This window comes from Zingiber officinale, chromosome 6A (genome assembly GCF_018446385.1).
Source record: "Zingiber officinale cultivar Zhangliang chromosome 6A, Zo_v1.1, whole genome shotgun sequence".
Taxonomy (NCBI): Eukaryota; Viridiplantae; Streptophyta; class Magnoliopsida; order Zingiberales; family Zingiberaceae; genus Zingiber; species Zingiber officinale.
The window spans coordinates 81,262,161-81,277,005 of record NC_055997.1 but is presented as its reverse complement, the minus strand read 5'-3'; positions in this window follow the sequence as shown (position 1 = coordinate 81,277,005).

The following is a 14,845-nucleotide window of genomic DNA, read 5'->3' as shown; positions in this document are numbered from 1 at the left end:
GAGTACTCCAGTGCTTCTGTAGCACCCCAGAGTTTTGCTCCTGGACCTTTTTATCCGACTCAGGGGCAGTATCAGACTCAGTCTCAGCCAGCTGCACAGTATCAGTCACCATCCTCTCAGTCTTATCTGGCACATAGTCCAGCAGCACCTCAGTGGCAGACTTCTGCCCAGCCGCAGCAGCCGCTGGCAGTGCTACCACCTCCTCCTCCGCCAGAGACTGGTCGTGTTCATGCGATTACCAGAGAGGATGCTCAGCGGGCCGACGGATCCATTTTCCGCGGTACGATTTCTATTTATGCATTTACTGCTGATATTTTGATTGATACTGGTAGTTCGCACTCTTTTATATCCCGTACCTTCATGTGGGAGATTGGTAGATTACCTACTGTTAGGTTGCGGCGATTGATTGTCTCCCTACCGTCCGGTGATACTTTAGACGTCACCCAGGAGATCAGAGGTTGCCCGTTAGACTTTGGCAACATGATACTTACGGTAGATCTTCTAGTATTGGAGATGGTCGAGTTTGATATCATTCTTGGCATGGATTGGCTGTCAATATATCATGCTACCGTTGATTGCCAGACGAGGGTGGTTACCTTCCGGCCTCCGAACCAACCCTCGTGGAGTTTCACATCGAGACGACGGCATCTCGATTATTTCGGCGATTCGGTATGCTTGTCTCACGGTGTCATGGTTTCTGTTATCGTTGATCGATCGAGGGCGATGTGATTCATGACTCTCAAGCGTTCTGTTGTCAGAATACCGATGTATTTCGGAGGTTGCCTCGAAGGCGGTGGAGTTATTGAGTGATTAGGAAGCCTTGACATCAGCTCCGTATCGTATGGCACCAAAGAGTTGAACAGGTGAAGGTTCAACTCCAGGAGCTTTAGGATAGGGTTCATTCGCCCTAGTGTTTCACCATGGGGTTCTCCAGTTCTATTTAAGAAGAAAGACGACACCATGAGGTTATGTATTGACTACTGACAGCTGAATTCATGACCGTCGAAATAAATATCCATTACCACGGTTGAGGATTTGTTTGATCAGCTCGGAGGTACTTGATGTATTCTAAGATTGATCTGCGATCCGGATATCATCGATTGAGTCGAGATTACGATATCGAGCGACTTTCCGTACGGATCGGTCATTATGAGTTTTGGTAATGTCATTTGGGCTTACCAATGCTCAGTGTTTATGGACTTGATGAACCGCCTCTTTGGAGTATCTGGATCAGTTTGTTATCGTTTTCATTGATGACATATTGGTCTACTCTTGTTCGGGAGGAGCATGCACATCTTCGCGATCTTGGAGATTCTTCGACAACATCATTGTCTGTGAAGTTGACAAGTGTGCATTCGGTTATCCTCGGTTGGTTTCGGGACACGTGGTTTCTAGCGGTATTTGATTGATCCTCGGAAGATCGGTACATCACGGTTGGGAGCGGTAGAAGTCGATTCGGAGATCCAGATTTTCGGGATTGGCGGATATTATCGACGTTTTGTCGAGGGCTTTTCGCGTATTGCTATGCCGATGACACTTACCCGGAAAGGCGTGAAGTTTATATGGTCCGAGGATTGCGAGACCTGAGGCGGAGATTAGTGTCGGCTCAGCTTTTGTTTACCTTCCGGAGAGGATGGATTTGTACTTTACACCGACATCTTTGGCGCTGTTCTGATGCAGCACGGCCGAGTAGTCTCTTATGCTTCTCGTCGGTGAAGGAGCATGAGAAGAACTACCGAGTCATGACTTGGGGCGCCATCATCTTTGCTCCAAGCTTTGGCGTCATCATTTATACGGTATCACATTTGAGATTCTCATGATCATAAGAGTCTCAAATACATTTTCACTCGGAAGGAGCTTAATCTCCGACGGAGGAGATGGATGGAGTTCTGAAGGACTACGATTGTACCATTAGCTACCACCACGGGAAAGCTAATGTGGTTGCGATGCACTTACAGTAGGAAGTCCGGAGGGACTTTGGCTTGTCAGGACTTGATCACGGACTTGATTGAGCTTTCTCGAGTTAGATCTTGAGGGCGGGGGGCAGGCGGTATTACGGTTACCATGGTTGCTCGATCGTCGATCGGGACGAGGATCAGAGGCCAGTGGTGATCGGCATTTGCGGTTCATCATCGGTCGAGATAAGCCAGGCCAGGGTTTACGAGACGAGGAGGTATTATATACTTCGAGGCGGTTATGCGTACCTCGGTCTCACCGGTCTTACGGGAGCTACTACGGAGGCACACCGTTCTCGATTTGCGATCCATCCGGCGGGACTCGTATGTATCGAGACTTGAGGCGTTCCTATTGGTGGAGCGGCATGAAGAAAGACATCGCGATTTCGTAGCTAGATGTCTTGTGCATCGGCAGTGAAGGTGAACACGAGACCTGCAGGGATTACTTCATGATTCCTATTCACGAGTGGAAGTGGGATCACATTACCATGGACTTTGTGGTAGGGTTGCCGACACAGACGGAGGATGTCAGAGGCGTAGGATCGCCAGAACGGTTATGCAGACCGGATTCGGAGACTCTTAGCGTTCTCTGCAGGCGATTATGTATTTCATGGTGTTCCGTTGAGTATCATTTCGGATAGAGATCCACGGGTCACGTCTCGTTTCTGGCAGAGTCTGCAGCAGGCCTTGGGCACACAGCTCCGTTTCAGTACAGCTTTCCATCCACAGACAGATGGACAGTCAGAGCGGACCGTTCAGACTTTAGAAGACTTGCTGAGGTCATGTGTTATGGATTTCGGAGGCAGTTGGGAGGACCATTTGCCGTTAGTAGAGTTTGCCTACAACAACAACTTCCATTCGGCTATCCAGATGGCACCGTTTGAGGCGTTGTATGGTAGACCTTGTCGGACACCCGTCCTTTGGGATGAGGTTGGAGAGGCTCGGTTGTTGGGACCTCATAGAGTTCAGCGGGATCGAGTTGGTCCGTACTATCGAGACGGAGGATGTCGGGCGCAGGACCGTGAGAAGAGTTCTGATCGGAGGCGTAGACCACTAGAGTTCTCTGTGGGCGACCATGTATTCTGCGAGTTTCACCCACGAAGGGGTGAAGAGATTTGGCCTCGGTAAGCTAGCTCCATGATACATTGGTCCTTCGAGATCTTGGAGAGGATCGGGCGGTAGCTTACCGATTTGGCCTCCGAGGCGTTCACGATGTATTTCACGTATCGATCTGAGGAGATACGTGCTGATCGACACATGTCTTGTGAGATATTTGGTTCGATTCGACTGACATTACCTATGAGGAGGTTCCGATACGGATTCTCGACCGGAAGGAGCGTCAGGTGCGACCGGCTGGTTAAAGTCGGATGGTAGCATCATTCGGACGAGGAGGCTACTTGGGAGCTCGAGGACACTATCCGAGCTCGATATCCCCATCTTTTCACTTGAGGTATGTGATTTATTACCGTTCAACATTTATACTCAATATCATTGTTAATACTTAGCGATGGTAGATAACAATTGGGGACAAATTTTTATAAGTGGGGGAGAATGTAAAATACCGGAAAAATAGGGAATATTAATAAGGGATTTTTCCGAAATTTTTGGAAATTTTTCGGGTATTTTTCGGAGCTCGTACGGACGAGTTAACGGGGACAAAAACGGGGCCCGGAAAAGCCTGTTTAGGTTACCCCGTTTAAGCGAGGAAATGTTTATATTTACATTTCCTTTTCTTTATTTTTCTTTTATTTTCTTTTTCTTCCCTCAACGCCGAAACCACCCGACTTCTTCCCCCTGCCCTAACCGGCGCCGCACGAGAGGAAACCTAGACGCCGATCCCTTCTCTTCGTTCTCATCTCCTCTCGGCACCTTCTCTATTCGACGCTGCCGCCGGCCGAGTTCCTTCTTTCCGCACGAAGTAGTGCAGCGATAGCCGCTTCTCCACCGCCGCACATCCATTTCCTTCTCTTCTCTACTGAGCCGAACCCCACTTCTCCGCCCAGCCGTGCCCTAGAGCGAACGTCGGCCACTGTGCGGTGGATCTGAGCCACACCGCCGACGCCTCTTCCTTTGCAGAGTGTCGTCGCCGCACCGGACAGAGTCGACGCCACTGCCGGTCACCCCGTGCCCTAGCTCCGGCCAATCCTTCCTCGGTGCCCTAACTACGATCTAGAAGGTAAGGGGTTGCTTAGTAGAAAATTTGGGATTTTGGGTTGGATTCTTGATTTCATCCTATTTCGTTCAGTGAAGGATCCCAGGAAGTGTTGCTTCGGTGGCTTTTCTTGGATTCCAGCAGCAATCAATCTGTGTTGGCAGTACTGTCCCTAGTTGTGGATCAACATCGGTTGCGAGTTTAGGTAAGGTGTGTGTTTATTTCGTTGTAGCTTACTCCTGGAATGGAAACTAGGGAATGTTAGTCATGAATTGTTCTTAATTTGATTTAAGGATAAGTTTAGATTTTTAATCTAATCGATTAATGGGATAATTAGGGTTAAGGTAAATTAACCCTAGTTAATTGTTGGATTTATGTTAGCCTCTCGTAGATTTGATTTAGCTATTTTATCTATATGAAATTAGCTAAACCTGTAACTATAAATATTACAGGACTTTGACGCGAGACGAGTATCTCGGAGTCAGGATTTGGACCATTTTATCGGAGGCGGGTACTTTTGACTTATGTCATTTGATATGCTTAGTAATTAAATTAACATGTTGCATTAATTGTGTTTCTTATCTGTTTCGGTTAATCACTACCCAAATCTTACATGCTTGATTGATTGATTGGTTTTGCATCTCAGGTATATTTTACCTGTTTATACATGCTTATAGGGGTAGGATATGTCATGCTTGACCATGTTCAGGACCTAGGTTTTATACCTTCTGTATACCTTTGGATTGTTTTGGATTCGTTGACCTTTGATGCATTTTTATATATATGTGGATTAGGTCAGGATATTCTTGTGGTTAGTGCCATGCACCATTTGCATGATTGCATGCTGTGCGATAGTACGCTCCATTATTGTTGAGCACATCGCCAATTACATGGATCTGCACACACCACCACTCATGGGTTAGTGGTCGATTCAGGCTGAGTGTGTTGCAGCAGGGACTCTGTTAGGCACCGTTGGTCTGCTCATGGGTAGTGTGACACAACGTGTTATCCGGCAGGGATTCCTCCCCGTCTTTGAGTACCGGGAGTTGAGAGCATTGCGCTCCCCCATCTATGATTTGGGGTAGGAGGATAGGTGTACTCCAACAGCATCCCGTCCACTCGGTCACTCATCAGGAGTAGTGACGACAGAGTGCACGGTTGCCACAGCCCTACCCACTCGGCCTCACTTGTGTGTGAGATGATCGATGGCGTCGGGGTGACCAGATCGCATCATTGGCATCATATGCATGATGCATTTATTGCTTGTGTTTGTGTTTCTGCATTTATATCTGCATATTGTTTGGATACCTATGTTTGACATGCATACAGGATTTCCTTATCCCTCTTTGACCTTATACTCAGGAACTGGTTAGTACAGTATTCTCTGTTTATTTCAGATGCATTCTTATCTTTCTTATCGAGGTATCGCATGATTAGTGCTAGGTGTTGTTTCTTTACTTTGCATATCAACTGTACCTGCTGAGTGTTGGACTCACCCCGCCTCCATTGTTGATATTTTCAGGTTGATACTGTCAGGAGGGAGTTCCAGTCGTTAGTCCTCACTGCACGTAGTGCTGGTCCTGCAGACCTCCAGGATATGTTTGGTTTTCTTTGGTTTCTTTATGTTCTAGACTGTTTGAACTCGTTATGTTCTAGATTTATTTGCTTATGGACATGATATAGATTTTATTATATTGATGGATTTGTATTTGGTTTTTATTCTACTACATGCCTGCCTGGATGGCAGAAGAGGTGAGTTCGTCGGTTTTGAGCTTTACGAGTGTAGTTGAGTAGGGTGGTTTTTGAGTCAGAGTATTATTACTGCGTGGTTGTGTCAGCCAGAGGCTGAATATATATATAAACTGCGTGGTGATTGATTTTTATTATTGTTATGATTCCAGCCGCCTGTGGCTGAGTATTTAGTGCTTGTAGAAAATTTTTGATTGTCCGCCGTACAGGGGAGATGCTGTCGAAATTTTCTCGGACAGGGACTCTTCTGGGGGCGTGACAGTGTCATCAAGGATGTGTCACATATTCAAAATTATGTGAGGAACTGCTTCACCATAAGATTGAAGAGGATCCTGAAGAGTTCGAATATGACCCAAAAATGATCAAGGAGGATCCAGAAGAGATTCCAATTGGGGATCTAATGGAGAATCCTGAAGCTGTCCCGCCTGAGATTACCCTAAATGAGTCTAGGTTGAAAGAGATAATGTTGGTCACTTCACTAGTGTTTGTCCTAGTGGGAGTGATAGTAGCTTATCTAGTTAATTAGAGTTCTATTATTGTTAGTGTCATTATGTATGAATAGTATTAGTCTATTTAGTTCATGTCAGTTTGTTATATGTTAACAAACTCTAGCATGTTTATGTTAATGATATGTTCATTCATATGTTGATTGCTCTACATGATGTCACGAAAAAATGATTAGTTCATTTTATTAAATAATTAGTTCATTTAATTAAAGAAATCATGATAGAATAATGATTAAGTTCATTAGTTGGGATGCGTGTAATAGTATTGATAAATGTTGTTTTGATTGGATCATACAAATGATGAGTGGAAATGTAGTTATCACTTGATTTTGTAAACCAAGTCAAATTAACAATGAGTCAATCATAAATTGCATGCATGTGAATTACACTAAATACTAAATAATATATTTATTTATGTTATATCATGGCAAATAAGAATATCATAGCTAAACTCAATAACAGAGAGAAATTATATGAGGATAACTACAAAATCTGGCAGCTCAGGATACAATATATACTTGAGGAACAAAAAGTTCTAGAGGTTGTAAATCAGGTTATGGTAGAACCTGTAGATGGTCACACTGCACAGTACAGATGAGATCTTGATGCCTATAAGGCATGGAAGAAAAAGGACTCCACTACAAAGGGCATATTGATTAGTTCAATGGTAGATGACCTAGCTTTTGAGTATGGGTCCTATCTTTTGGCTCATGCAGTCTGGGTAGCCCTTAAAGAAAACATACAGTGGAGTAAGTCTGAGCAAGCTTCGATAGATGACAATCAGGTTTGACAGCTATAAGAAGCGTCCAAATATTTCTATAGTTCAACACCTTAGGGAGATGTCGAACATGATTCGGGAGCTTAAAACTGTTGGTCATGAGTTGACCGATGAACAACATGTTCAAGCGGTTATTCATTCCCTTACAGATTCTTGGGAAACCATGAAGCATATCCTAACTCACAGTGAGAGTATCAAGAATTTCACTGACGTCTCACGCCATGTAGAATTGGAGGTGGAGAGAGTTGAATCCGTAAGGATTTCTGGACAAGCCTATGTGGTTGTCGGTTCTATTGGATCATCTGGATCTATGAAAAAGAATTAGTACAAGAAAGGGAAGGGAAAGAAGAAAATAGCTGCTACTGTGGGATAGGGTCCAATCAAGAAGATAGGAACCTAAAAACAAGTTGACTTGTTTTAATTATGGCAAGAAAGGTCACTTCGCTCGGGAGTGCATTGAGCCAAAAAAGGTAAATCCATGTGTGTCTTCTTTTCCTGAGCATTTTGTTGATAGTTCAGTATTGTTAGCTGATTCTTATCCTTTGTGGATTATAGAATTGGAAGCAACCAACCAGGTAGCTCGGTAATGAGTTACATTTATTGAGTAACATTGGGTACCAGCTGGCAACAAATGGATCTATATTGGAAACAATGCCAACTTGAAGTCAAAGGAATCATCACTTGCAAACTCAACGTTCATGGTGGTAGTGTTTTGTTTCTACATGATGTCCTGTATGGTCCTGAAATTCGATGGAATCTTGTTTCCGTTACATGTCTTCTTGACCTATGACACTGTGTTAATTTTTACAGCCAATGTGTTGAACTTAAGATTGACTCAGTGTTAATTGGATATGGTTTTTTAACAAATGGTTTTATGGTTCTTGAAGTTTAACCAGATGTCAATTGTGCAATTAAAGGTTGTTTTTCGAATATTGCTCTAACTAATAATATAGATATAAGCGATGATGTTTGGCATGCTAGATTAGGACATATAGGACAAGAACGTATGAATCGGTTGGCTAGAGAGGGGCAATTGGGCACTCAGGCTAAGATTCACTTATCTATATGTGAGCATTGTTTTGCTGGAATAGAAACTAGGAAACCATTTGGTAAGGCTATTAGATCTAAATCACCAATGCAAATAATTCATTCGGATATTTGTAGTCCAATGAATGTAAAGGCTAGACATGGAGCTTCATATTTCATTACATTTATTGATGATTTCTCTTGGTTCGGTTATGTGTATTTGATTTCTTACAAATCTAAAGCATTGGTTGCTTCATTCATTATATAAATTAAGTTGATAATCAAACGGAATGTAAAGTTAAGACTTTACGCACTGACCGTGGAGGAAAATATGTGTCTGGTATGTTCAAAAAATACGTAATGATAGAGGAATTATTAGACAGCTGGCAATCCCTGAAACTCCACAGCAAAATAGGGTAGCTAAAAGAAGAAATAGGACTCTTCTTGAAAGGTCTATGAAGGCGCAGGCTAATTTATCAATCTCCTATTTAGGAGATGCATTATTAATTGCAGCGTATATACTTAACAAAGTATCTTCAAAGTCAGTTCCATCTACCCTATATGAACATTGGACAGGCAGGAAATCGGATTTAAGAAACCTGAGACTTTGGGAGTCAGTTGTTTATGTTCATGAGAGTTCTCACAAGTATGGAAAACTATGACCTAAGGGTAAGAAATGTATCTTTATTAGATATCATGAGATCTCCAAAAGTTCTGTTTGCATAGGTGAGCAATTAGATGGAACCATCTTTGAAATAGATTCGAGAGATACGACTTTTCTCGAAATAGAGTTCCTAATCAGAGGTGATGTTGATAAAAAAGTTCCTCTATGTGAGGAGGATGAGATATTATCAAGAAGAGAGGTGTCAAAAGGGATGTCTAAGTCTAGTCAACCGAGTGAGAGTGATATGCCAAGTCATGAGTTGACTTCTAATAGCCTAACTTACGAAGAAGTGTTCATAAAATCAACCCTAAGAGGAGGTTGGATATTAAGATTGAGGCATTCATAACACTTCCAATTGACGATGACGAATCTCAATAGGAAGCATTGGGATGTAGAGTTAGAGAAAAAATGGAAAGTTGCAATGGTTGAAGAGATGGAGTGGATGAGAAAGAATCAAGTTTGGGATTATAGTTAATCTTCCTTTGGGTCGAAGGGCTATTGGGAATAAGTTGATTCTTAAAATCAAGAGGAAAGTGGATCGATCAATTAATCGATACAAAGCTCGACTAGTTGCAAAAGGATATACCCAAATGGAGGGTATTATTTTTGAAGAAAGTTAAGTACATCTTAGAAGTGAAGATCATGAAAGATTGATCAAAAAGGCTTTTGGGATTATCTTAAGAAGCTTATATCGCTAAGATGTTACAACACTTCAATATGTCAGATTGCAATATTGTATCCCAAGACTCCTAAAGAAATAGTCAAAATGAAGGTAATACCATATGCTAGTTCTATTGATAGTTTGATGTACAATATGTTGTGTACTCATCTTGATATAAGTATTGGTGTTGGCTTAATTAGTCATTTCTAATTAAACCCAAAATCGAGATACTGGAAAGTGATGAAGAAGATATTAAAATACCTCAGAAGGACAACATATTATGTATCTATTTTCAAGGATCAAAGATGAGCCTAAGTGGCTACACAGATGTATATTGGACAGGAGACCTTGATGATAGAAAATCTACATCTGGCTATACTTTCTTGCTAAATGGTGACACCATCTCATGGAATAACAAGAAGCATGTTTATGTAGCCTTGTCGACAATGAAAGCTGTGTGGCTTGCGCATCAGTTGTGCAATAATCTATCTGGTTGAAAAGGTTCCTGAAGCATTTGAAGATTGCTAAGAACAATGGGAGTCATGTTACAGTGTATTGTAACGATCAAGCTGAGGACCCCAAATATCACAGCAAAGGCAAGCATATAGAATTAAGCATAATTTTGTAAGGGATATTGTGGACAAGAAATGATAACTTTTTGAGTATATCCCTACATGTACTATGCTTGAAGATCCTTTTACTAAGTCATTGACTAAAGAGTCATTTCAAGGATATGGGAAGTCTTTGTGACTTCGTAAAATGTAACACATTGTAAAATGTCATAATCTATTCAGTGTATATATTGTTACATTTTGATTAAAGTCTCGATGAGCATGTTGGCAGATTGAGATTAGTCCACTTACATGGACAATCATCTCTATTTGTTAAGTATAAATAGAGATAAGACCGTTACTTATGGAACAACTTATGTAGTTGTGAATAGAGACATAACTATAAGTTAAGGTCGCCTTGATAATTGTATCAAGATGAGATCATTTATATAATGATCGGAGTAAATATACCCACCATTTACTGAATCTGTTTAAAGGCCAGATTGTAATTCATATGTTGAATTCAGGACTAGACATTAGGTATGTGTATATCGAAATTTGTATGATGTTAAAATTTAAGAAAAACATGTGCTCTTTTTAGTAAAGAGAATAACATCATAGCATGTGATTCATACCACATGTGCTATGGCGACAAGAAGGATAGTAAGAGAATGGATCCCTGCTTCTCTACTATGTGAGACCATTGAGATTATAAGTTAATCTCAATTTTACCCTCAGTGACTATTTAGCTATCTACTTGAAGTTATAATAGTGTCTGCTACTTTAGCATGTTTCCTATTGACTATGGATGATTCGGTCTATGGAGCATAACTAGGAAAGTGACTGATTAAAATGAATAGATTCTAGCTAAAAAGGAAGATTAAATAAATTTACAACTTTTGATGTTATTCACTGGTCGACTCATTTCTGTTATGTATAGAAATGATTGTGAATATTGAATATAAAACATGCTCTTGACATAATAGTCATTATGAGATATTAGAAATGTTCATATTGATGTAAATGAAGATTATTTAATCTAGGTAAATAGCAAGACATAGATATTTTCTAGATAATGGTTGTGTGTCACTGGGAGATTGGATATTTTCTGGGTAACCGATATGTTTTGCTAGGAGAGAGGCTATGTGCCATAATGAGAGTATCTCTAATTCATTTGGAAGAGTGGCTAAGTAAAGTGTAACAACTTTGTTAGCATTGATCGCTCATGGAGCAGCTATATAAGGTGTAACAATCTTCTTAGCAAAAATTGCTCAGTGTGTTTGTTGTTGCACGAACCATTTTCCCTAATGTATGGATATTTGGCCTTTGTGACTAATTAATTTTGCTCTGGTCTTCGTGATTTGATCGTCAAATAGTCTATATGACTTAATCGGTCTTTGTGACCAATTAATGTTTGGCTTTGGCATTGTGACATAATCACCTTGTAGTCTATGTGACCAGTTAACCTTTAAGGATTGACTTGGACGAGTGAAAGATGTTAGTGTTAAGAAGGTGAAAGGGTACCTCTTCCCTTTCATCTTCCAACCCTTTCACCTTCCTCCATTAATGGAGGTAGAGGAAGAGTCATCTTCCTCTATATAAAAGAGCGTCCAAGGCAATTGGTGTATGATGAGAAAGGAGTGCATGCATCAGGAAAAGGTTGTGCGTTGTGTACGCAGATGAGAATGAAGCACAACAGAAGTGCTATCAGAATTCTACCGAGACTATGTGTCTTGCAGAGAATGAGAACATCCATTAGATAGGGATTTGGTTTATGAACCATAAAGAGTTTTCCGATTTTGTGATTGTTCTTCCAATAGCAAGTCCAACCGTCGCCGATTGTAGATCTAGGGGAGATCGCTATAAGTGTTTAATTGTTTTGTCCAATTATTATATAATTCCTACACAGTTCATCTCGACCATGGTTCTGGTGATTGTGAAAGGGTTTTGCAAAAGTAGAATCCAAATTAAGATAAGGAAACTTACAACCTTTAAAATCTTGTGTCGCTAGACGTTAAGATAACTTTGTCACTTGTCTCTGTAGATCTTTAAGTATCTCTTCATAGGTACTGCTCTCTATGCGAGACTTCTTAAGTTAGACATTCCTGTCACAACCTCGACCATGACGACTCTGTAAAATACCGAAAAAAATGGCGAATAATGATAAGGGAATTTTCCGAAATTTTTAGAAATTTTTTGAGAATTTTTCGGAGCTCGTATGGACGAATTTACAGGGATGAAAAACTGGGTCCCCGGAAAACCTGTTTAGGCTACCCATTTAAGTGAGGAAAGTTTTATGTTCTTTTCCTTTTATTTTTCTTTTCCCTTGTTTTTTTCCCCCGTGTGCTTTCCTCTTTCTCCCCCTGCCGAAACCGACGTTATGCCCTAACTTCCTCGCTGCCTTCCTTCTTCTCCTCTCACGCAACGATTCCTTCTCCATTTCTTTTCTTCATTCCACGTACAAAAGCCACCGCCCGATCCCCTCCTCGCCTTCCTTTCCTCTCAGCACCGATCACCTCTTCGGATCCTCCACCCGAAAACGCTAGGGAACAGAGAGGGGGCGACTAGGCATTGCGCCGACACTGTGAGCGCCACCGCCGTTCCGACGCCACTGATCGCCGGTTGCCGCTGTCCGTGAGCCCTCGCCCCGGCCGATCAGTGACTCCCTTCTTTCCTCTGCGTTGCCATCGGCCACAACAGACGTCGCCACACGAAAGTGCTGTCGGTCTCCCCTGTGCTCTAGCGCTGACATTGATCACCCTCCTCTACTGCGATTTGGGAGCACAACAGTCATGCCCTAGATCAGATCTCTCGCTGCCGCTCAATCACATCAGTGCCACTTGATTGAGTTCTCCATTCCTTAGATGTTGAGTGTTGTTGGTCAGACAAAGAGGAGGCCAACCTATGCCGTAGGGGTTAGCAAGTTGAGGAAGTGGGAGGGGCAACAGTGGCTTCATCGTTGCTCCTACAACAACTTCCAGCGGCTGCATTCCCTGACTGTGTGTCAACAGGGAGCAACCATAATAAGATAAGCTAGAGATCAGTTTGCAGTTTGTTGATGGTTTTGAATGGTATCAATAACTGGTTATGATTAACATGAGGAAATTAGAATTTAAATGTAATGTGTTGAGTTAGGGAACATTTGATGTGGAGGGCAACATCCTTTTACCCTGCTTTAGTCGGCATTGTACGCGGACAATCCATAGCTCTAACCACAGATTTTTCAGCAGCTCGATCTCTGGAAAATTGAGGTAAGAAGTATGATATCAGATTTGGTAGTGATGCGAGTTAATTTATAGTGGAAGGTTGTGGATGTTTGTCTACCAGCTTTTGTAGCTTGGCCAGCATTGTTCACTGACGATCCACAACACCGGGCATTCTGTTTTGGGTAGGGAAACCCTTTGACCGTGAGCCATCAGCGACTATCCTGGATTTGGGTGAGTTCTTATGAATTGGTTTAGATTAAGTTGTTGTGATGGATTATGCTTATTGCAAGTTTTAATTCGTTTGGATTAGTTAAAGTCGATTGAGGAGTTAGATGATCCAATTAGGGTTTATAATTGGATCTGGATTTATGTTAGCTTCTCGAGGATTTGATTTAGCTAATTTATTTATATGTAATTTGCTAAATCTGTATATCATGTATTACAGGACTCTGGTTCGAGACGAGCATCTCGACGTTGGATTTGACTGGATTGGACCTGCTATTTGAGGTGGGTACCTTGACTTATCTTTGATAATGTCATGTTGATATGCTAGTAGATTATAACCTTTAGTAATGATTATGCTCGTCTTTGCTTCGGTTGGTCACTACCCGATACCTGTTACATGCTTGTTTCGTTTACTTATTATGCACTTCATGATAGTACCTACCTGATTATATATGCTTATTGGGGTAGTGACACGACCATGTGTTTATTGTGTTCAGGATCTAGGTTTTATATCTTATCTGATTTGTGTACCTTTGATTTGGTTCATTGCCCTATGGTACATATTTTTTATATATATGGATATTTCTATGTTGTTCAGGATATTGCAATGTTTAGTGTCATGCATCATCACGCATGATTGCATGTTGTGCGATAGTCTGCTCCATTATTATCGAGCACATCGCCAGTTACATGTATCTGTACACACCACCACTTATAGGTTAGTGGTATATCAGACAAGTGTGTGGCAGTTCTGCTGTTTGGCTCCGTTGGTTTGGTGACTTAGCGTGGTAACCAGCAAACAGTTCTGCTCTATTTGGCTCTGCTAGTTTAGTGTAGCAGTGTGGTAGCCGGTAGGCGGTTGGACTTTGTTTGGCTCCGTTGGTCAGCTCATGGGTAGTGTGATGCAGCGTGGTAGCTGACAGAGATTCCTCCCCGTCATCGTGTACCGGGAGATGAGAGCATCGAGCTCCCCCATTTATGATTTGGGGTAGGAGGATAGGAGTACTCCGACAGCATCCCATCCACTCAGTCACTCATCAGGAGCAGTGACGACAGAGTGCACGGTTGTCACAGCCCTACCCACTCGATCTCACCATTGTGTGTGAGATGGTTGACTGGATTCAGGGGTGACCATGTCATTGGCATCATATGCATTTATGCATTTATTGATTGTGTTTGTTGCATTTATATGCTGCATTTGGATGGATGCATATGTTTGACATGCATACCGGATTTATGATACTCTCGGTTTGATGACATGACTATTCTAATAGGAGGCCCTGGTGAGTACAATTCTCTTCAGCCTTTTCTATTGTGCATTTCCAGCTTTTGTCTAGGAGACTGTACTCCATAGTTATTACCATTTGTTTTA